Genomic DNA, 22,800 nt, shown 5'->3' with positions numbered 1-22,800 from the left:
TATTTGTTCTTGTTTATCTTCATTCACATTTTCTTCTTGATTCACTTCCCTCTGGTTAAACCTGCGCTGTCTCAGCCTCTCCCATATTCCCCACCGAGACCCCCAGCGATTTTCAAGTGGTTTGTGGAAAAATAAGCTGGACTACAAAAACAATCAAGGTACCTCACTTTATTTTCATTTACTTGCTATTACTTATAGGAGGAGGCTGAAGAAAAAAAGAGTGAAAAACGGGTGCAGGGGGAGATAGAAGAGAATGTTCTATTTCTTGGCTGGGTCCCAAGGAGATACCCTAAAAATGAAGCTGAGCACAGGACTGGGGGGGCCCCACTAACTCTAAATCCACCACTGAGCTAGAGAAGCCCCCCCTACATTAACCAGTGACACTGTCTGAGTCTGGGTGGTCAGAGTCATCCTGGATCATAGAAAACAGTGACAAACCAGCTACAAAATTCTTGGGGCAATGAGATCGGCTTCTCTACCTCCATCACTCCCTACCCTGTTCTCTATGGTTTGACAGTCCAGAGGCTCTATGGGGCCTGCAGGGCCACTGCGCCTGCATGAAGACAACAGTCCTGTGGAGTCAGATAGACAAGGGTGCATGGGGTTAGAGAGCCTGATTTCAGGGTCCCCAGTGGAATATTCCCCCGGTATCTCAGGGACACAGTCTGAGCCGGGTTCTGGCTGCTACCCAGAGCCAGGGGCGGATTCTCTCCCCAGGGGAACAGGCGAGTGGCAAAGTGAAGATCCTCATCACCAGGATCAAAAAAAAAATGTCACCTGCTCCCATTCACAGTCTAGACAAACACGGATCTTCCTGGGGACCCAGGGCAGGGGCAAGCGGATCCCCAGGCAGGTGAGAGTCTCAAACTGACCCTGCCACCACTGCCCCACAGCTGCGATTCCCCCCTCAGGGTTAAGGAGGATCCAGCCCTTCCTCTTCCCAGATTCTCTGGCCACCCCGACAGCCCAGCATTCCTCACCCTCCACCTCCCAGCAATGTCTCCCCGAGGTGAATCCCTCACAGCCCAGCACACACTGCTCAGTGTCAAATCTCTCAGGGTTTTTGGGCAGATCCTGCTGGGTGTCTCCCTGGCTCACACTTTTCTGATCCTCAGACAGGACGAGCTGGGGATGAGCTGTATCTGGATCCAGTGTCACAGTCACTGGGGACAGAGAGAATCGTCAGAGTGTGAGGGCAGTAGTTCAGCCCTGGGGGAGGCTGGGACCATTTCTAATACTCCTCAGTGGCCTGGTTCTGTCTGGGATAGGCCTGGATCCCAGGGAGCTGCCTCTGTCCTGGGCTCCTGAGATTGAGCACAGATGTCACTGCAGCTCCTCAGTCTGTTTAATTGGAGGCAATTAATTGGTTTCTCATTTGTTTGCAGAGGCTTCAGCTCCTGGTTCCACCTGCTGGGGCTGCTCCATTGCCAGTGGCACAGAAACAGTGAGGAAGGTTTCTGAAGCTTTTAGTGAGGAGGGAGCAGAGGAGGCAGGTATCAGCTTTAAACCACTGAGGGAAACTCCTTCCCCAAACTGCATCCTCCATTCCCATGCTGGAAAACTGAGAGGTGCAGCCTGGGGGAAGAGCAAAGGAGGAGGCACTGGGTGGGATAGCGCCAGCCCAGAGAGAAGCGGGGAGGGGCAGTGGCAGAGGGAGAGCATCTCCCTAGTCAGTTAAAAAACGAGACGCTCCAATGGGAGACTCCCCCTTTGCCAGGGTAAAGGAGAGGCTCAGCCCTCAGGGGAGAGGGCTCTCTACTCATTCCTCTCGATTTATTATGAAAAGGCCGATGAATGTCTATGAAAAACTCAGGGCCAGAGTGTTAGTACTGGGGCCATGGGCACCATGGCTGGGTTTATTTTTTAACTTTAGCTACAATTTCATGAAAATGTTTTCATTGGAATTTTCTCACAATTTAAAGATAATCTCACCCTGTCTGCGTGCTTCTAGGGATTCCCCTGTTTGCGTCTCCAGTGCAGATGGCAGAGTGTCTGGAGGGGGAAAAGGGAAAAGAGATGAGATTTCCTGTTTTAATATTTATAACGACATCACCCCTCTGAAGTGACCTAATCTGTCTTGAGTTTAGACAGAGAAACTGATAGAGGGACAGAGACACACTCAGGTCTTTAATAGAAATAAAAACTCATCTGAGACCTTCCTTTTCCCCTTTCTTTCATTCAGGCATCTCCCAGCAATGGAGCCAACAGCCATTAGGTCTCACAACCACCCTTGGAGATACGCTGTGTAAGAGAGACTTACTTTCCCCTCACCATCCCCTCCCACCCTCCAAACTCAGCTGGTTTGAAGATAAGAACGGCTGTACCGGGTCAGACCAAAGGTCCATCCAGCCCAGTATCCTGTCTGCCAACAGTGGCCAATGCCAGGTGCCCCAGAGGGAGTGAACCTAACAGGTAACGATCAAGTGATCTCTCTCCTGCCGTCTATCTCCACCTTCTGACAAACAGAGGCTAGGGACACCATTCCTTACCCATCCTGGCTAACAGCCATTAATGGACTTAACCTCCTCCTTTGTCTGAGTCGCCTACTGCATTCTGTCAGACCAAGGGATCTCACAACAAAATTTTTGGCGGCCTCAGAGTGTGGCCACCAAATCTTGATGAACGAGTCTCTCTGTCCCTGCCTCTCATGGCCGTCCAGAGAGAGCCTGCCCCAGGGAAGGTGGATCAGGAACTCACAGGCTCCCTGCAGGATCCCAGGCTCCCCATGCCCCAGCGGGGCGGGAGAAGGGAAGCTGCCCAGGGTGCACCCCAGCAACCAAACACTGCAGCTGCCTTCAGTGCCTCACTCACCAGCCCCATGTGTCCCCAGCGGTGCTGCGGCACAAACACCACGACAGTACATCCCACTGCCCTTGGTAACAGCTATTCAGGAGCAACTGCTGGGTGCTGCCGCGAGCGGCTGCTGCCGCTTTGGTCCCCCAGTTTTCCCCCAGAGGGGCTGTCATGGCAGAAAAACATCTGCTGGTGGCTGCCTGGGAGAAACACTGCCCTAGAGCCAGATCCTGCAGAGACTTTCGTGTGACTGTAACTTCACACACTTTGTGCCACTAACAGGACGTTAAGAGTTTACAGGGTCAGAGCTCTTAATTATAAACCCCTTGGGTCTATTCACTCAGCATCTCCACAGGGCTCAGCACAATGGGGCCCTCATCCTCCTTACACTGAAATACAAGTAATAAAATCATTTTATACCTGTGGAAATTCGAGCTGGGAGAGGGTTGGCTCAATGGGCCAGATTGACCCTCAACTGGCAAAGGGACAGAGGGGGCAGTTTGTGACTCCCCTAGTCAGTAGTGCAGAGGCCTGTGCAGACCTTGGCACAGACTGGGGAAGTCCTGAGATCCAGCCAGACTAGTGCCCCTGTTTCTCTGACCCCCGGGGCTTTGTAAGTTCTGTAGCTGGGAGAGAAAAATCAGGGATCCAAAATTAGGCCATTTTGCTAAATTTGAGCCTCAATGTCATGACCTCTGGTAAGTCATGAATTAATGTGAGACATCCCGACACCTGGGCCCATTACACCTGCTCAGTATCCCTACTTTCCACCTTTCATTCAATAGAGATGTCACGTAATGATGAACCAACTGGACAGAGCCCACCTCTTCCCAGTCTCAGAGGCTCATCCCAATTTCCCCTTGTAGATCCCTTCTCAGTACCCTTGAACTTCCTCAGAGTCTCCATTAGAGAAACAGTTTGCTGGGAGAAACTGCCAAGTCTCTTCTCCAGTTCAGGAGAAATCTCCACTGGCTGCTGGAACTTCCCCCTTCTCTCACCTGAAGAGAAAATTTCACATGCTTATATTTCATTTAGTGACACAGTATAATTTGTTGTTTGTGAAAGTTGCTGCTCTAATGGGCCTGGAATTAGAATTCTTCTGCTTCTCCCAGCCTCAGAGCAGATGGAGCACAAGCCATGGCAGTGAAACCTTCCCTTTGAAGGTCCCATTGGCCTGGAGAGACCAGCTCTGGGGATAAAAGGGGATGTGAGTCTCCATGGCCAATCCACTCCTTGGCCTCCATGCTCTGAGGGATACAAAGTTCTCATGTGAAGTGCTGTAGAAATCTATCCACTAGGAACTATGCTGATACATCACCTCCCCCCTCCCCAGCTCATTCCACACAGGTCTCCAAATAGCTCTCTGGTGGGATGTGCTCTTGATCACTGCTGCCCTGGGCTGAATAGTAATGAGTGCCCTGGTAGTGACAGGCCCATATTCCACCCCAACAACCCTGAGGCAGCCAGGCCCCCAGGGATGTGACATCTCTAGAATATCATTTAGGTCAGTCTTTCCCATTCAATGGGCAATTCCAGAGTCGTCTCTAAAAGAGTGAGAACTTCAGGATGAAGTTAATCAGAGAGATTTATATCCAAAATGTGACCCTGCCCCACACATTTCACTGAAGAGCCCTGGAGAGATGTGCTGCTAACATTATCTCCAAGCCTGCATTGTGACATGTGAGGGGGAGTGAGAGAGAGACACGTACCTGCTCAAGGTGCTTCTGATATCCTAGAGGAGAGAGAGAAAACAATCTCAGTCCCCTCTGACACACACAGGAGATCCCAGGGAAGAGATTTTGCAAATATGGGGAAAAGAGCCCCTGCCCTGGCTCCAGGCCCATGGATTCCCTGAGCTAATGGGGCTTTCCCTGCTCTGATATCAATGTGTCTGTAACTCTTCAAAGAACAATAGTCACTCACATCTCAGGAATGCAGACACTGAGATCTCTGACTGCTGGACTCCAGCTATTTATGATTCAGGAGCCTGCATGAGGATCTGGGATGTTTCTAACTCAGTCTCACCTGCAGGAATTCACTTGCTGGCTCCTGACCCTTCCCCTCCAGCTCACTGATCAGGTTGCTGAGACAGGAAATATCCTCAGAGAGTTTACTGGCATTGTCATTCTGTATCTTCAGAATCTCCTTTTCCAGCTTCTCCAGCTGGGCCAGCAGGAGTCGCTCTTGTTCCTCCAGTTGCTGAAATTCAGACACAATCTTCTGTCTCTCAGTTTGTGTCTGGACCTATAAGAAACAAGGAAAGGGCTGGTCAGGAACATGGATGGCACCTGAGGGCCTTTAACAGAGTCTTACAAGAGAGAACTCCTTTATCATCTCTAAGACATCTGTGCAGGGACCAGGGGACGAGCAGTCAGGCCTAGTGATCAGAACTGGAATTGGAAGCCAGGAACTAAAACCAGAGTCAAACCTGGAGTCAGAGTCAGGATCTCACCAAGGGTTGGGGTCAGAGTTGAGATCAGGAGTCATGCCAAAGGCTGAGCCAGAATCAGTGTCAGGAGTCACGTGAGGCTCAGGACTGGAGTTGGAGTCAGACAGCCATGCAAAGGGTCAGACCGGAGTCAGACAGCAGTACTGCAGGTCAAACCTGAGCCAGGAACTATGCCAGGGTCAAGCCACTGTCAGGGTCCAGTCCAGAAGCAGATCCGGAGTGCACTCAGTAGTTTGGGCAACTTCCTGTGATGCCTGCAGGCATAAGTCGTGTATTCAAAACGCCTGCTCCAATCAGGAGCTTTGTAGGTGGATTCTCTGGCAGGCCAGAATTCCACTAGCCACTGCCTTGCTGGCTCCAGAGAGCAGATAGGCTGCAGTGACAGTCTGGGACCTGTGGTTTGTGGTATGAAATCTGTAATTCTTCACATCCTGACACTTGAGTAACCCTTGGGATCTCAAGAGAAAGGATTTTCCTACAGCTTCCCATTTGGCCCCAATATCCCTTAAAGGGATGTCTCCATGTCAGACGTGGCTCTGACACTGTGTTCCCAATGGCTTCTGAGAGTGCATCCACACAGTGAGCCTCAGAGCCCAGGGCAGCAGACTCAGGCTCTTGGGGCTCATGCTACCACACTAACAACAGCTGTGTAGACACTGGGCCTCGGCTGAAGTTTGGGCTCTGAAGCCAAGGAGGGAGTGGGGTGGATTTCAGAACCTGAGCTGCAGTTTAAAAGTGCTGTCTACACAGTTAGTTTTAGTGTTTTACTGCAAGTCCCATGAGTCCAACTCTGCTGAGCAGGGCCCAGAGGCTCACAGCTGCAGGCTGTGTGGGTGTACCCTGAGACGCCCGATCCAGAGCAGCAGGCAACAGAGCTCAGCTCCACATTGATAGAATTATCGGGAGAAAAAATAATCAAATGATTAAAAAAATATAAGAAATGATGGCAGACACTGGCACATGGCAGTGGTTGGATATAGTCAGGGCAGTTCAGGAGAAGTTTTGTGAAAGCCACAAGGACCAGTAATTAACTCGATAATTAAAATGCATTTTAGATGCTGTAGAAGGTGCTGTTCTCCTCCTCCAAGGAGAGAACATTTGTGATACACACACACACACAGTATCCCATGATCATGGAGAAACATAAACAAGCCCACATTCCCCACACCACACAGAAATCTATCAACAAGCCTCCCCTCTCCATGTCCCCCAGCAGGTGAAAAACAATGGGCACCTACCAGATACTCCTGGCTTCTTTTCTCTCCATTTACTTTCAATTGCAGGAGCTTTTCTCTCTCTTCCCTCAGAGACTTAAAATGGGCCTGGATCTTTTCCTGACACACACAAATGATTTGGTGGTTTGATTCTGAGGGCTGACAGTGTGTTTGTAGGGGTTGGTTTTCCACCCAGAACACAAGACTTGAGATGACTGTAGGTCCTACTAGATAGCCTAGTGGTTAGGGCACTAGCCTGAACCTCGGAAAACCAGGCTTTTATACCTAGCTCTGCCACTGACGTGCTGAGTGACCTTGGACAAATCACTTCCCCTCACTGTGCTTCTGTTTCCCCTCCCACCCTATCTGATCTGTCCTGTCCTGTCCGACTGTAAATGGCTTGGTGCAGGGATTGTCCCTCTGTGGGTTATGTGCAGGACTCCCGCACAATCAAGGTCAGATCTCATTTAGGGGCTGCAAATCACAATAATAAAATCTGTGATGAATCAGTAAGAACAGCCACAGCTCATAACTCCACCTTCTCTAGCCTGAGGGCAACATTCCCACATAGACTAGCCTGCAGTTCTTGTGAATCAAACCTCCTTCCTCATTTCACAGCTTCTGGTCTGAGGGAGTTCCCATAGTTCACTGGCAGGAGATGGCTTTGGAAAGAGTTCAGCAGCAGCAGCTGCTGCTGCTCAAAGAAAACTTTCACACATCAGCCAAATTTAAAATCTGCTTCTGTTGCCTTTCTGGCCAGGCTGGAGTCTCATTAATTTGATATAGTAATGAAGGCTACACACAGCTGAGTGACAAATTACACCTGTGTCAGGCAATTTCTGCCAACATTAGCCTGTAATTAAAACCCAAAGTTATTATCCATTAGACTGGACAGCAATTCCCTACCTTGTACTCCTGGGCAGCTTCCTCTATGACAACCACTGTGTGAGCTCGGTGAGCCTGGGATCTGTCACGCACCACACTGATGGGGTTTGATCCTCTTCACAAAGCCTCCAGGTGCTCCCCACACACCCTCTCCCCTCCTGCTCCCTTTGCTGCCTGGAAACTCAGCTGTTTGGCTATTTCTAGGACATTTGCCAGCTGCCTGTTGGGCCTAAGGTTTCTCTGTTGCACAGTTTCTCTGCACTGGGAGTAGGAGGCGTCAGTGTTGGATCCCTCCCAGCACTGGCTTGGCAGAAATTGTGCCCACACTACAGAGTGACAGGTTCTCTGAAGTACTCCAGACAGATAGGACACGTGGCTTGGTCCTGGAGACTTTCCACAGGGGTCTCTGCAGCCATGGCTCCCTCTGGGCAGAGGAACCCTAAGTTTGAATTTCCTGAGCTCACACTAGGCCCCACCTGGAACTGACAGGCGGTTTGAGGGGGATGGAGTCCAGTGTTAATTTCAGCCCTGCAGGCTTTTGGGAAAAAATGTGCAGCCAGGGCTCTGGCCTTGCAATCAGACCCTTAGCTACTGTGGAGGGTCGGGGGGCTTCCCAGGGGCAGGGCACTGTGTCTGAGGGTGATATTAAATGCACAGGCTAAAACCTTGGGTAAGGCAGAACCAGTGTTTGAAAAGCCTGATTCTCACTTATGCTCAGTGGAAAGGGGGAGCCCTGCCAGCTGTGTCACCAGCTCTTGGGATTTTATCCTCAGGCTCACAATCTTTCATTGCTTTGGTTGATTGCAGCGCTATGGCTGATTTGTTTGTTAAAGCCCCAGCTCCTCCCAGTCTGTGCTGAGGTGAGACTCAGTTTTTGGGCTTGGCTACATTGGCACTTTACAGCACTGCTACTTTCGCACTCAGGGGTGTGAAAAAACACCCCCCTGAGCGCTGCAAGATGCAGCGCTGTAAAGCCTCAGTGTAATCAGGATGGCAGCGCGGCTCCCAGTGCTGCACGCTACACCCGTAAAGGATGTGGTTTACGTGCAGCGCTGGGAGAGCTCTCTCCCAGCGCTGCCGCTCTGACCACACTCACACTTCAAAGCGCTGCTGCGGCAGCGCTTTGAAATTTCTAGTGTAGCCAAGGCCTTTGTTTGCTAAAGAAAGGAAGTTTCTAGCCTTGTAGATTGCAGAGAAAAACTGAAAATATGACCCCAGTGCAGCCCGAAGGCTCAGAAACCAGCAGGCAAACAAAACCAGCCCAGCAGTAATTATTAGTAGGGTTTTAAATTGCACGATTTTGAAAGCAATCTCATCCTGTGGGGGGCGGCTCATGATTTTTAAACGCTTGAAGCGAGTGGGCAATACTGTTATCAGTTACCCGTGGGAATTGGGGAGCCCCTAGAGGTGCATCCTCCTTGTCTAAAACAGGCCAGCCAGCAGAAAGGGAAATAGACACAGAGGGGGAAGGTCAGGGAGTAGCAGGCAGCGCTGCAAGTTCAGGGTCAAACTCTGCTCATGCTGCAAAAGTTATATCTAATTTTAACCTTTTCAAAACCCTACATTAAAACACTATTATTTAGGTTGCAGCAACAAGCACTCAAGAGCTAGGAATGCCAGGCTTTTGCCAGGGCCAGTGCAAGGATATTTTGTGCCCTAGGTGAAACTTCCACCTTGCGCCCCCCTACCCCCATCCCTCCCCCTGGAGCATCGCTTATTACAAACCTTCAAAAATGAATACTGCATAATGTGGCATTGTTCATTAGAGTTAATACGCATTCAGCTTGAAAATTTATTAATTTCATTATTTAGTCTACATATTTAATGAAGATAAATGAATAACCTGACAGGGCGTGGGGCTGGCTTCGGGCAGGGGGCTGCAGCAAGGGTTGGATGGAGACAGGGGGTGTGGGGCTGTCTGTGGGCAGGGCAGGGGATGCAGCAGGGGCTGTCTGCGGTCAGAACAGGGGGTGTGGGGCTGTCTGCGGGCAGGGCAGGGGGTGTGGGGCTGGCTGCGGGCAGGGCAGAGGGTGCAGCAGGAGCTGGCTGTGGGCAGGGGGGATGAGAGGTTGGCTGGGAGCAGGGCAGGGAGTGTGGGGCTGGCTGCAGGAAGGGCAGGCGGTGTGGGCCTGGCTGGAGGCAGGGGAGGGGGTGTGGGGCTGTCTGCGGGCAGGGCAGGGGGTGCAGCAGGGGCTGGCTGCGGGCAGAACAGGGGGTGTGGGGCTGGCTGGGGGCAGGAGAAGGAGTGCAGTAGGGGCTGGCTGTGGGCAAGGCAGGGGGTGAGAGGTTGGCTGGGGGCAGGGCAGGGGGTGCAGCAGGAGCTGGCTGCGGTCAGAACGGGGTGTGGGGCTGGCCGCAGGAAGGGCAGGCGGTGTGGGCCTGGCTGGAGGCAGGGGAGGGGGTGTGGGGCTGGCTGGGAGCAGGGCACGGGGTGCAGCAGGAGCTGGCTGCGGGCAGGGTGGCGGGTACCAGGGCCGTCCCTAGATATTCTGGGGCCCTATGCAGCCCCCCATGGGCGTGGTGGTGCTCCAGGCCTCCGTGGGGGGGAGGGGCAGGAGGGAGGCAGCCCTCCAGGGGGGCGGGGCTGGCTTTGAGGGCAGGAGGAACCCCCCCAGCACTCCCCGGCAGCGCGGCTGGGGCCGGCTCTGCACTTCCCCCCCCCGGTGAGCGCAGCCCCAGCCCTGCTGCAGAGCTCAGGGGAGTGGGGGCGGGTCCCTGGGGCAGAGCCGGAGCAGCGCAGCGCCCCTGGCGGCCGGCGGAGGAATGACATCGCTTCCCAGCCAGCTGGAGCTGATCAAAGCCCCAGCACCGGGGCAGCATCCCAGACATTTTGGGCACAGCTTTTGGTGCCCTCAAATCTTGGCACCGTAGGTGGCCGCCTAGTTAGCCTAGTGCTTGCACCGGCCCTGACGGTGGGTGTCACTCATCCCAGGAGCAGAGTTCCCTGAGCCTGCTCAGCTCCGGTGCCCCTGCACTGGGTTCAAGTTACCAACATCCAAAACAGAGCGTCCTGAGGCTGAGGAGAGAGAGATTTGCACTGACGGGGACTGTACCTGTTGGGTTCCGGGAAGTCGGCAGGTGGAACCCCACCCACTGCTGAAGGGCCCCCTGCAAGAGCCAAGTATCAGAGGGGTAGCCGTGTTAGTCTGCAAGAGCCAGTACGCCGTGCCAGACCGCACCGGCTTCCACGGAGAAGGGCTCTGGGCTCCCCACAGAGGCAGGGAGCTCCGAGCCCTTGAAATCCCACCTACAGCTCCGGCGGCCGGGCTGAGGCTAGGATTTAAAGGGCCTGGCAGCGCCATAACAAGGGCGAGGCGACTGAGGCACATGCCTCAGGCACACAAAGTCGAGGGGCACAGAAAGTGGTGGAGAAAAAAAAAGCCGCTGGCACAGAGATATTTATAACCCGGGTGATCTTCCACTCACACACCCCCTGCGCCTTTCCTGAGTGTCCCCCAGCCCTGACTTGCTCCCTCCCCCATTCCCAGACCCAGAACAGAGTAGCTCCATGTTGCTTCCCTGAAGCAACTGCTGCCGCAGGGTCCTAGTGCCCCCTTTTCACTGCAGAGCAGACTGACTCTGAGCCTGCCCTTCCACCTCAGACCCTTTCATTTTCCACCAGCACAGGCCCCCCCCGTCCACAGTCACCGCTCCTGTCCCAGGCTGGACAAGGAGGCAGCCCCATCTCTCACCCCCAGTGATGCTACAGTCAGAGGCAACAGCAAGGGAGGAGGTGCATGCAGCACCCCTCGGTACCCACCAAAGGGGAGGCGAGGGAGATTCCTGGACCTCAGAGGGCCCTAGGAGCACATGCAGTGACAGTGGTGGGGTGAGTGTGCTGCTGCGGGGGGCAGGAAAGTGGGGCTCCTCCCCCAGAGCTTGCTGCTGCCGGCAGGGAAAGGGCTGAGGGGAGTCCTCCTCTCTGGCGCCTGTCCTGGAGCAGCCTGCCTGCACCCAAACTCATCCCCAGCCCTGCCCCACCCCAGAGCCCACACCCCCAGTCAGAGCTTTCACCCCTGCACTGCACTCTCAACCCTCTGCTCGAGCCCTGAGCCCCTCCAGCACCCCAAACACCTCATCCCCAGTCCCAGCCAGAGCCCTCATCTCCCCGCACACTGACCCTCTGCCAAAGCCCTGAGCCCCTCCCACACCCCAAACCTCCCATTCCCAGGCCCAGACAGAGCCCTCACCCCTACTCTTGCCCTGAGCCCCTTCCACACTCCAAACCCCTCATCTGCAGCCATAACCCACGGCCCTCACCCCTGCACCCCTCCCTCTGCACGCCCTCCCATCCCCAAACTCTCTCCAGAGCCTGCACCCCAGTCCCCTGTCCAGCCTAGGGCCTGCATCCCGGACCTTCTCCCTCACCCAAACTCTCTCCCAGAGCCTTGGGCAGGTGAGGGGGTGGAGTTTGGGTGGAGGTAGGTTCTGAGCACCACCAAAATTTCTACAAACCTGCCACTCTTGATCCTGCCCTGCAATCCTGAACTCTCAGCATTCTCAGGACTCAGGCTGATCCCTAGTGGCCACTGCTAATATCCAGCACCTCCCTCCTCTCTTAACCTGTGAGTCCCTCTCTGGATTGGGACTGGAACCAAAGACCATCTTGGAAACAAGATTACCAGCCCAAGCAGTCAAAAATCATGAGCTGACCCCCCAAAATCACAGGATCCACTACTGCCCCTTCTTTCATTCTTTGGCGGGAATTCAGTGGCAGGCCCTTCCTTCCGAGAGGGACTGAGGGACCCGCCGCCGAATTGCCGCAAAGAGCCAGCCCTGTGGGAGGATGCAATTTTATATTCGTGCCTCTACACAAAAATACCTAGTTATGGCTCTGGGGCCTAGAGCTTCCCACAGCCGTGGGGAGCCCAGAACCCTTTAAATCCCACCCGCAGCTTCAGCGGCCAGGCTGAGGCCAGGATTTAAAGGGCCTGGAGCTCCCCACACCTGCGGAGAGCCCAGAGCCCTTTAAATTCCACCCGCAGCTTCGGCGGCCGGGTGGGTCTGAGATTTAAAGGGCTCGCAGCTTCCTGCAGGTGCAGGAGCTCTGGGCCCTTTAAATCCTGGACCCATCCTGGCAAGGCTCAGGGCTCCCGCGGCTGCCTTTAAATCCCAGCTGGAGCTGTGGTGGTCACAGAGTTGGTCATTAGAACTCCTTCCCAGTCAGGGGGATTTTCTGCAGTGGCTGGACCCAGCCCCTGGGGCAGCCCCAGGCTCTGCCCGCACCAACCCCACACCCAGAGCCTGCAGGCGAGGGGACCCCAGGGGAAAGCGTTGGGACTGGGCAGGGAAGTGACTCTGCACCAGCAACCCCACCCCAGCTCTGGGGGGGCTGCGAGTCTCAGAGCTCCTACCCTCCCCCAACAGGCTCTGCTCCCCCTAGCGCTTGCAGGAGCCGAGCCAGGCCCTGGAGAGCGACCGCCCCGGCCGGGCCAGGGCCTGAGTCCCCCAGCCCTAGGGGAGCAGAGAGGGGGCAGGAGGGAGACAGGGGAGAGACTGGGAGGAGCAGTAAGTGGGGAGAGAGGGTCCCAGCTCCCAGCCTTGCCTGGTTCCATGGGGGATGAGATGGGGAATGGGAGTGGAACATTAGAGCCCTTCTATGCAGATGCCCCAGGCATGAGAAGCTTTGGGAGGCTCCTTCCCTAGAGGGGACCTCACTCCTGGGACCCCCTTCTCCACATACCCCTCAGCCTGGGGAGACAAACCCTGATGGTCCCAAACAAGCCCTGAGCCACGTGCAGCCCCCAGTTACTGATGGGCCCTGCCCAGCTGCTGTCCTACCCTGGCCCTGGGAGCTGGTGAGCCCAGCTGTCCCCACTCCCTGCCCCAGAGCAGAGATCTCTCCCCTCCGGGGTGTGCAGGCAGCAGTGGGATCCCCCATCAGCCCTGGCCCAGATGCATGGAGACAAATTGCTCTTTATCTTGGGGAGAGTCAGAGACACACGGGACCCTGAATCTGTCTCCCTGGGGCTGGGGCTCTGTCCCGACTCAGGGCCTGAATGAAGAGCTGGTGGGGGTGGGACCAGTCAGTCCTTACCCTCCGTCTCTGGGCTCGGTGTGTCCCCAGGCTCTGGCTGTCCCTGGGAGCTGGCAGACCCCTGGGCTTCCCCCGAGCTCGGTGCCTCTCTGCATTCCCTGGAGTGAGTATTATATCTGCACTCAAAGGCCCCACCCGCCCACGACCGACACATGCATCACTAGAACCCAACCCTGTCAGTGTGAGTCCTCCCCTCCACATCCGCCCATGACTTGCCATGACACAGACCATTTGGCAGCTCCCTGATGTAACATAAGGTGACCAGATGTCCCATTTTTGGGGTCTTTTTCTTATATAGGCGCCTATTACCCCCCACTCCCTGTCCCCTTTTATTCACAGTTGTTGTCCGGTCACCCTTCTTATGTTCACTTGGCCCCACTCTCTGGCTTGCCCCCAAGCGACCCAGGAGTAAAAGGTTTAGTTTCACTTTCCTGTTCCCAGAAATCTGCTGCTCTGACAGCAACCAGCCATTTCCCTTTCTGCCAATTCCCTGCTGCTGTGGGCTGAGTTGGGAAGCGTCATTAGGGTCAAAGAGCCACCTCCCATCCACATGTCTGTCGGTTGCTGCAGCTTGGCCTCTCCTCAGCTCCAGCCAGGTGTTGTGTCTGCTCTGGGCAAGAATGCGGTACAGGTGAAGCACAGGGCTAGAAGAGACCTTGAGAGTTCATTAAGTCCAGTCCCCTGCACTCATGGCAGGACCAGCACCATCCAGAACATCCCTGACAGGTGTTTGTCTAATGTGCTCTTAAAAATCTCCAGTGTGTAATCAGACACCTCCTGGGTGTGGTTCTCTGTCCCATGCAGTGGCACCGAGCCCAAAAAGAGATTAATGAGTCCGCTACAGCCTTAGTTAACAGCCAGGTAGCTTTTAGGTTATGCAACAGAGGCTAGAGCATTTAGCTCCAGAGGTTCCCAGGTTCAATCCCGTCCACCAATGACCGGGATCTGTCAGTGTTACAGGGAACAATGGTGCATGTGAGCATCGCATCTCTCACTCAGACTGTGTCTACACTACACAATCTCTGCCGGCACAGACGAGGGGTGCCCAGGGCATGGGGTGGGCAAGTGGGGCAATTTGCCCTAGGCCCCGGACCCCACAGGGGCCCCCACAAGAATATAGTATTCTATAGTATTGCAACTTTTTTTTATGGAAGGTTCCCCCAAAATTGCTTTGCCCCAGGTCCCCTGAATCCTCTGGGCAGCCCTGGCACAGACCCCTCATGTAGATGCAGCTTCACCAACTGAAGTCATTTTTCCATAGGTGTAGAAACAGCACCTCTCTGAATGATGCTAGCTGCGCCAACAGAGCTCCTCCTCCGGCCTTTACCCTCTATTATCCAACAGGGCCAGTTCTCCAGAACTGAGGGCTGTGGCCCAGAGCCACAAGGGGACTTAGGTATTGCAATGCCTAATTTTTAGACATGTAGAAAATCACTGGAACAAGACTGTGCTCCATAAGGCCTGAGTTAGGTGCCTGGGCTCCCCATACACTGCATAGGGAGAGATAGACACCTAAGAACAATGAGGAGTCCTGTGGCACCTTAAAGACTAACAAATGGATTTGGGCATAAACTTTCATGGGCTACAGCCCACTTCTTCCGATGTGTATCAGATAGTTATAGCCCATGAAAGCTTATGCCCAAATAAATTTGTTAGTCTCTAAGGTGCCACAGGACTCCTCATTGTTTTTGCTGAAACAGACTAACACAGCTACCCCTCTGAAGCTTGACACCTAAGGATGGGATTCACAAAAACCAGCATGCTAGGCCAGGAGCCTTCAGTGGCAAAGTGGAAATTTTCTGTAGTATTTTTCTGAAGTGTATGTGTGCCTCAGTTTCCTCTATGTGATGCATTGTTACCTAATGAGTGAAAAAGGACTGTTTGCTCTCAGAGCAGGCTAAAAGACATAGGTATGAATGTCATCTAGCTGTCTGAGACTGAATGGCTGACTGGAAAAGGAGAAATCTATTAGACAATAGCCAACCCAGTTACCTGGACACTGACACCCAGCACTCAACCACCCAGAGGCAGAGGGAGGCCCCCCATCTCTCAGTGTGGTAGACAAGCAAATATCCCCCAGCTGGAGAACAAAGGACTGGGAAGGTGTGAGGTGGGGGAATAAGAGTTGGCTGCTGGAAGGAGTTGGGGGCTCTGACCAAGGAGGTCAGATGGGGAGACAGATAGTGCTTGAACAAGGGGGTTCAGAACAGCTTGGCTGGGCTCTGGGCTGACCAGCATGGTCTATGCTTTACCCTTCATTTCTCTGTGATAACCTAAGGACTTGTTATACTGTGCCCAGCTGACTAATAAAGCTGATTGTTTGGACAGTCAGTGCAAATGCTGGAGGACGTGCATTAGTCCCTGAAGAGTGGACAAATGTTCACCAGGAGTCTATCTCAGTTGGACTCACTGAACAGAGCCCTCGCTGTGAGGCAGGAGTGCTGGAGCTCAGAGGCTCAGTGTCAGGAGGTGGCGAGGCTGCATGACCTACCCTGGAGGAGGAGTGAGACCCCGAGGGGGTCTGGCGCAATGAACTGGCTCCTCTTAGAGACTATTCCAAAGCTGGGGCTGTAGCACCTATCCTGTGGGTCCATGACACCTCCTGGGGAGATGCTGATGAGAGTGGTGTGTCCTAGCCCTGCCTCTCTCACAGAGAGAGGTGTTACTGTTCAAGGTAACCATACCTGTATCTCCTCTCACTGATGCTGCAAAGGCAGCCATGCTCCAGCGAGCCATTCATAGAATATCAGGGTTGGAAGGGACCTCTGGAGGTCATCTAGTCCAACCTCCTGCTCAAAGCAGGACCAACCCCAGATTTTTACCCCAGTTCCCCAAATGGCCCCCTCAAGGATCAAACTCACAACCCTGGGTTTAGCTGGCCAATGCTCAAACCACTGAGCTATCCCTCCCCCTCATTGCCTCTGTGGGGTGGAGACCCATGTCCCTCTTCCTTCTGATCAGGGTGTGGTCTAGGCTGCAGCACTCCAGGCAGTTACTGTCATTCCCAGCACAGACAGGCTGTCCTAGGACATCTGCTTGCTTTCACTTCTGAGACAGAGACAGAATAATTGCTACAGGCGTAAAGTTACCACTCAGCTCTTTCTAAACAAGCCTACATCATTCGTAAAGTAAAAAAACGACATAGTAAAAGCAATACAAGAACCTACACATCTGTTAGGCTTACCAGGCATCACCCCACTCTAGGGGCTTCAGCTCCAAGCAAGGACCCAGTCTTATGAGGCCTCAGCAGGCCAAGTCCTTCCACTCCTCCCCTAAGGATTGGGGCCTTTAGGGGACCAGAGTCCTGTCCATTTGCTGGACCAGGAAGAAGGCCCTGAGTCATTTTAACCTTTTGGGTGTAAACTTGAAACCTGGTTCTCCCTCTGGAGCACTCATGGGGAAAAGCTGGAGGCCCGCACTCAGTAACACCACCTCTGCTCTCCCAGAGCTTCTGGAGTCCAGCAAACAGCTGATTTGCACCATTCAAGCTCAGGGAGGGATGAGGAGGAGCAGGGACTGGGCAACGCTTGGGGGAAGATGCGGTACAGCTGTGGAGCCCTGCAGCCACGGGCCAGGAACGCAGCCCAGGGTCGTCCCTACCTATGGTGGTGCCTACACAGCCTGAGCACCTGCACTCCCTCTGCAGGGGGAGAGGCCACTCCGCTGGGTGGCCAGCCCCTCTGTGGGGGAGGGGGGAAATCCGTTCAAGGCCTGCAGGGCCACGGGGATAGGAGCTGTGGTGGGCAGCAGCAGGGCAGGGAGGCTCAGGGCAGCACGGCGGATCAGCGGGGGGCCTGGCGCCAGCAGCAGGGGTCGGGCCCAGCCCCCCCACATTCACTGGTGGCAGTGGTAAGCACAGCAACCCGGTCCCAGCCCACACCACTCCCCCAGCTCCCAGCCCTGTGGGCTATAACCCATCTGATATGCATCGGACGAAGTGGGGAGAACTGGCCCTGTTGGATAATAGAGGGTAAAGGCTGGAGGAGGAGGTCTGTTGGTGCAGTTAGCATCATTCAGAGAGGTGCTGTTTCTACACCCATGGAAAAACTCCTTCAGTTAGTACAGCTGCATCTACACCTGGCTGGAGCTGAGGAGAGGCCAAGCTGCAGCAACGGACAGACATGTGGATGGGAGGTGGCTCTTTGACCCTAATGACGCTTCCCAACTCAGCCCACAGCAGCAGGGAGTTGGCAGAAAGGGAAATGGCTGGTTGCTGTCAGAGCAGCAGATTTCTGGGAACAGGAAAGTGAAACTAAACCTTTTACTCCTGGGTCGCTTGGGGGCAAGCCAGAGAGTGGGGCCAAGTGAACATAAGAAGGGTGATCGGACAACAACTGTGAATAAAAGGGGACAGGGAGTGGGGGGTAATAGGCGCCTATATAAGAAAAAGACCCCAAAAATGGGACATCTGGTCACCTTATGTTACATCAGGGAGCTGCCAAATGGTCTGTGTCATGGCAAGTCATGGGCGGATGTGGAGGGGAGGACTCACACTGACAGGGTTGGGTTCTAGTGATGCATGTGTCGGTCGTGGGCGGGTGGGGCCTTTGAGTGCAGATATAATACTCACTCCAGGGAATGCAGAGAGGCACCGAGCTCGGGGGAAGCCCAGGGGTCTGCCAGCTCCCAGGGACAGCCAGAGCCTGGGGACACACCGAGCCCAGAGACGGAGGGTAAGGACTGACTGGTCCCACCCCCACCAGCTCTTCATTCAGGCCCTGAGTCGGGACAGAGCCCCAGCCCCAGGGAGACAGATTCAGGGTCCCGTGTGTCTCTGACTCTCCCCAAGATAAAGAGCAATTTGTCTCCATGCATCTGGGCCAGGGCTGATGGGGGATCCCACTGCTGCCTGCACACCCCGGAGGGGAGGGATCTCTGCTCTGGGGCAGGGAGTGGGGACAGCTGGGCTCACCAGCCCCCAGGGCCAGGGTAGGACAGCAGCTGGGCCAGGCCAGTCAGTAACTGGGGGCTGCACGTGGCTCAGGGCTTGTTTGGGACCATCAGGGTTTGTCTCCCCAGGCTGAGGGGTACGTGGAGAAGGGGGTCCCAGGGGTGAGGTCCCCTCTAGGGAAGGTGCCTCCCAAACCTTCTCATGCCTGGGGCATCTGCATAGAAGGGCTCTAATGTTCCCCTCCCATTCCCCATCTCATCCCCCATGGAACTGGGCAGGGCTGGGAGCTGGGACCCTCTCTCCCCACTTACTGCTCCTCCCAGTCTCTCCCCTGTCTCCCTCCTGCCCCCTCTCTGCTCCCCTCGGGCTGGAGGACTCAGGCCCTGGCCCGGCCGGGGCGGTCGCTCTCCAGGGCCTGGCTCGGCTCCTGCAAGCGCTAGGGGGAGCAGAGCCTGTTGGGGGAGGGTAGGAGCTCTGAGACTCGCAGCCCCCTCAGAGCTGGGGTGGGGTTGCTGGTGCAGAGTCACTTCCCTGCCCGGTCCCAACCCTTTCCCCTGGGGTCCCCTCGCCTGCAGGCTCTGGGTGTGGGGTTGGTGCGGGCAGAGCCTGGGGCTGCCCCAGGGGCTGCGTCCAGCCACTGCAGAAAATCCCCCTGACTGGGAGGGAGTTCTAATGACTAACTCTGTGTTTCAGTGAAAGCTCAGGGAGGCGGGGGGTGACTCAGGGCTGGTTCTGAAGGTGGCTACTGGGGGCTGAGAGGGACAGCAGGATCCCTTCACTGTTGTGCTGGTTGGGCAGCAGCAGCCCTGAGAGGGGGGCCCCACACCCCAGAGCAGGATTTGAGGGAAGAGCATTCCTTGGTGCTGAGTTTCACAGGCTGACTGTGCACTGTGTGAAGGAATACTTCCTGTTGTTTGTTTCAAACCTGCTGCCTATTAACTTCATTGGATGCCCCCAGGTTCTTGTGTTATGTAAAGGGGTAAATAACACTTCCTCATTCACTTTTTCCATCCCATTTATGATTTGATAGATCTGTATCATCCCTTTCCTAAGATGAACAGTCCCAGTCTTTTCATCGCTTCTTGCATGGAAGCTGTTTCATCCCCTTAATCATTTTTGTAGCCCTTCTCTTTACTTTTTGCAGTTCTAATCTATCTTTTTTTGAGATGGGATGATCAGAACTGCACACAGTATTCAAAATGTGGACGTACCATTGATATATGTAGTGGCATTATGATATTTTTTGTCTTCTTATCTGTCCCTTTCCCAGTCATTCCTTCCATTCTGTTAGCTTTTTTGACTGCTTCTGCACGTTGAGCAGATGTTTTCAGAGAACTATCCACAATGACTCCAAGATCTCTTTCTTGAGTGGTAACAGCTAATTTAGATGCTCATAATTTTGTATATGTAGTTGTGGTTATTTTTTTACCAATGTGCATTACTTTGTATTTATCAACACTGAATTTCATCTGCCATTTTTTGCCCAGTCAGCCAGCCACTGGCTATTGGCTATAGAGGTACTCCTCCCTCGGTGCCATGAGCTCCACTCTTTCCCTCTATTTGCAGCCCCCCTTTTTTACACTTGAATTCCCAGTCCCTGGTCTTCTGAGCATCTGCAATGTATGCCAGTCTGCTGCCTCCACAGAAGCAGTGCCCCCCAATTTGCTGGCTTCACCTTAATTTAACTCTCTGCTTAGCACAAGTTACTTAGGCATGTCTACAGTAAAAATAAATTGAAGTTTATTTAACAGAGCTTGAGACAGAGATTCTAATGAAGGCTGGTATAAGGATGGGAAACATACAGTTACAGGTTAAAGGAAAACATGAGAGAGAGTCTATAGGCTGTACTCATTTACAAGTTATTTTCCTGTCTATTAAAGTATTTCTCATCCAACGGTGTACCTGTCCAGTTTCGAAAGCTGGTATCCTCTTTCATGAGACACTTCCGCTGACAGAGTCTCTGCTCCAGAATGGGTAACATCTGGTGTCCTTTCTGTTATGCAGGCAGCCCTCGACTTTACGACGTTCGAGTTACGACGAACAGGCACTTACGCCGTTTATAAAACTGACACCCTGTTTTAACTTTCCAACGTCAGTTTGGACTTTCCAGCGCTTGAGAGGACGCAACGCAACGCCAGTGAACAAGTTCATACATGAACAGCTACGTTCTGTGCCGCCCATCTCCATAACTCAAGGTGTTCAGTTGCTGTTCTGAAGCCATTTTTACGTGGTGGATCTTTGCACTTCCAAACTTTTTCTTAAAATTTAGTGTTTCTTTGCCCATAATAATGGCAGAAAAGCGGAAATCTGGTGCAAGTGGTGTTTCTTCTTCTAGGAAATATAGAAGAATTAGTTTGGATACAAAAAATGAAATGATTAAGAGGTCCGAAAAAGGTGAGACGCCAACTGAAATTGGTAAAGCTTTGGCTATCGCCCGATCGACTGTTTCAACCATCCTGCAAAACAAGGAACGGATTCAGAAACATGTTAAGGGTTTGGCTCCTATGCAATCAGCTGAGACAACTAAGCAGCATGTTAATGGCCAGGTTGAGAAACTGTCATTCGTTTCACGGAAGGATCAAAATCAATGCTGTGCTCCAGTGAGTTCAGGCAAAATTCAGGAGAAGTCCCGGAGTCTTTATGATGATCTAAAGAAACAACAGGGGGAGAATTCTAACACTGAGCCTTTTAATGCAAATAGGGGCTGGTTTATGTTTAAAGCTAGAACCCATTTGCATAACATGCAGGTCTCAGATGAAGCTGCCAGTGCTGATGAGGAGACAGCTCATGTTTATGCTGAGACACTGGCTAAAATAATTGAAAAGGGTGGATATTGTGCTCAACAAGTTTTTAATGTTGCTGAAACTAAGCTCTTTTGGAAAAAAATGCCATTGAGAACCAACATGGCTGAAGAGGAGGAATCCATGCCAGGGTACAAAGCTGCTAAAGATAGGATCACTCTTTTGCTTGGTGCAAATGCTGCAGGTGACTTTAAACTTAAACCTTTGCTTGTGTACCATTCAGAAAACCCCAGGGCTTTCCAGGGATATTCCAAGGCATTTCTCCCAGTGATATGGAAATCCCATCCTAATGTGTGGGTCAATAAAAACATTTTTGAAGATTGGTTTAATTATCATTTTGTGCCAAGTGTCAGGGATTATTGCAGCAAAAATAATCTTGCATTTAAAGCATTGTTGATCCTCGACAATGCTCCTGGTCATCCACTCAGCCTTGATGACATGCATCCTGACATCCAAGTGGTGTTTCTGCCCCCAAACACCACTTCACTGTTGCAACCCGTGGACCAGGGGGTAATTGCATCTTTCAAGGCCCACTATCTCAGGAGCGCATTTACTCAGGCCATCAGGGAAACTGAGAAGCTAGGTGGACCAACTCTGAAGGAATTTTGGCAGAGCCTCAGCATTTACCATGCAGTTAAGAGCATTGATGAGGCATGGAATGAAATCAAACAACCCAATCTGAATGGCGTTTGGAAAAAATTGTGTCCTGATTTTGTGTCTGACTTCCAAGGCTTTACTGACACTGTTGAGGAGGTGACCAACGCTGTTGTTGAAATGGGTAAAGAACTTAACTTGGACATTGCCCCAGAGGATGTTGTTGAGTTTCTGGCATCACATTCTGAAGAACTAACTAATGAGGACCTCATTGAATGGGAACAGCAAAAATTGGCCGAAGAAGAAGATGCACCCACTGTTGAAGAGACTCCCTTTCGTAAAGTCTTGACAGTGGAAGTGTTGGCTGAGGCATTTCAACATTTGGAAGCTGCCATGTCCCTGTTTGAGGAGCATGACCCCAATATTGGACGCAGTGCATCTGTGAATAGGGACATATACAACACGTACAGCTGCTACAGAGAAATTTACAAAGAAAAGAAGAGAACATCTGTCCAAACTCCCTCAGACACTTCCTTATGTGCTTCCATATCACCTCAAAAAAAACCCTGAAAGCCCCATCCAATTAGTACCACCTGGGAGCTCAGACAAAAGTGTCCCATCTCTTCTTTCATTCCTTCAGTTGGTTTCTTAGATCAGCAGTGCCCAGGAATGATGAAGACAAGTTATGTTAAAAAAATGTTAATGCTTTAAAATGTGTCTATGCTTTTTAGCTCATTTGTGGGTAGGGGTAATGTATGGTGTACAGCGCTGTACAGGTACTATATTTCTTTATGTATTTTTAGTGTCTGTGATTCTTTTATGTCATCATGATTGTTATTTTCAATATGAATACATTAATGGAGCTATATTACTTTTCTATAATTGATTGAGTACAAAAATCTGGGTGAAAATAGTGTATTGGGCCTTGGTTTAGAAACCAATCCCCCATTTATAACATTGTTCCTATGGGAAAATTGGTTCTGAGTGTCACAGTGTCCCCCATAAGGCTTTATGGGAATATGCTTATGAATGTATATGTATGACATAACTGGAATGTGTTTTATGCTACATATGCCATATAACAAATCTCTGTAAAGGTCGTATCTACTGAATACATTCCTCCTATTTGTATGCAT

General features: G+C 52.6%; 1 protein-coding gene and 1 pseudogene across 1 annotated transcript in view; one reads left to right on the top strand and one right to left on the bottom strand.

The window, feature by feature from the left end:
- The window catches only part of LOC116815868 (uncharacterized), a 385,671-nt gene that overhangs the window by 76,925 nt on the left and 285,946 nt on the right, over positions 1-22,800 (top strand). The window lies entirely within an intron of this gene.
- LOC116815863 (butyrophilin subfamily 1 member A1-like) lies at positions 107-13,397 on the bottom strand (annotated as a pseudogene).

This window comes from Chelonoidis abingdonii, chromosome 10, assembly GCF_003597395.2.
Source record: "Chelonoidis abingdonii isolate Lonesome George chromosome 10, CheloAbing_2.0, whole genome shotgun sequence".
NCBI classification, from domain to species: Eukaryota; Metazoa; Chordata; order Testudines; family Testudinidae; genus Chelonoidis; species Chelonoidis abingdonii.
The sequence above is the reverse complement of the archived record's forward strand: the minus strand, read 5'-3'. Positions and strand labels throughout refer to the sequence as shown.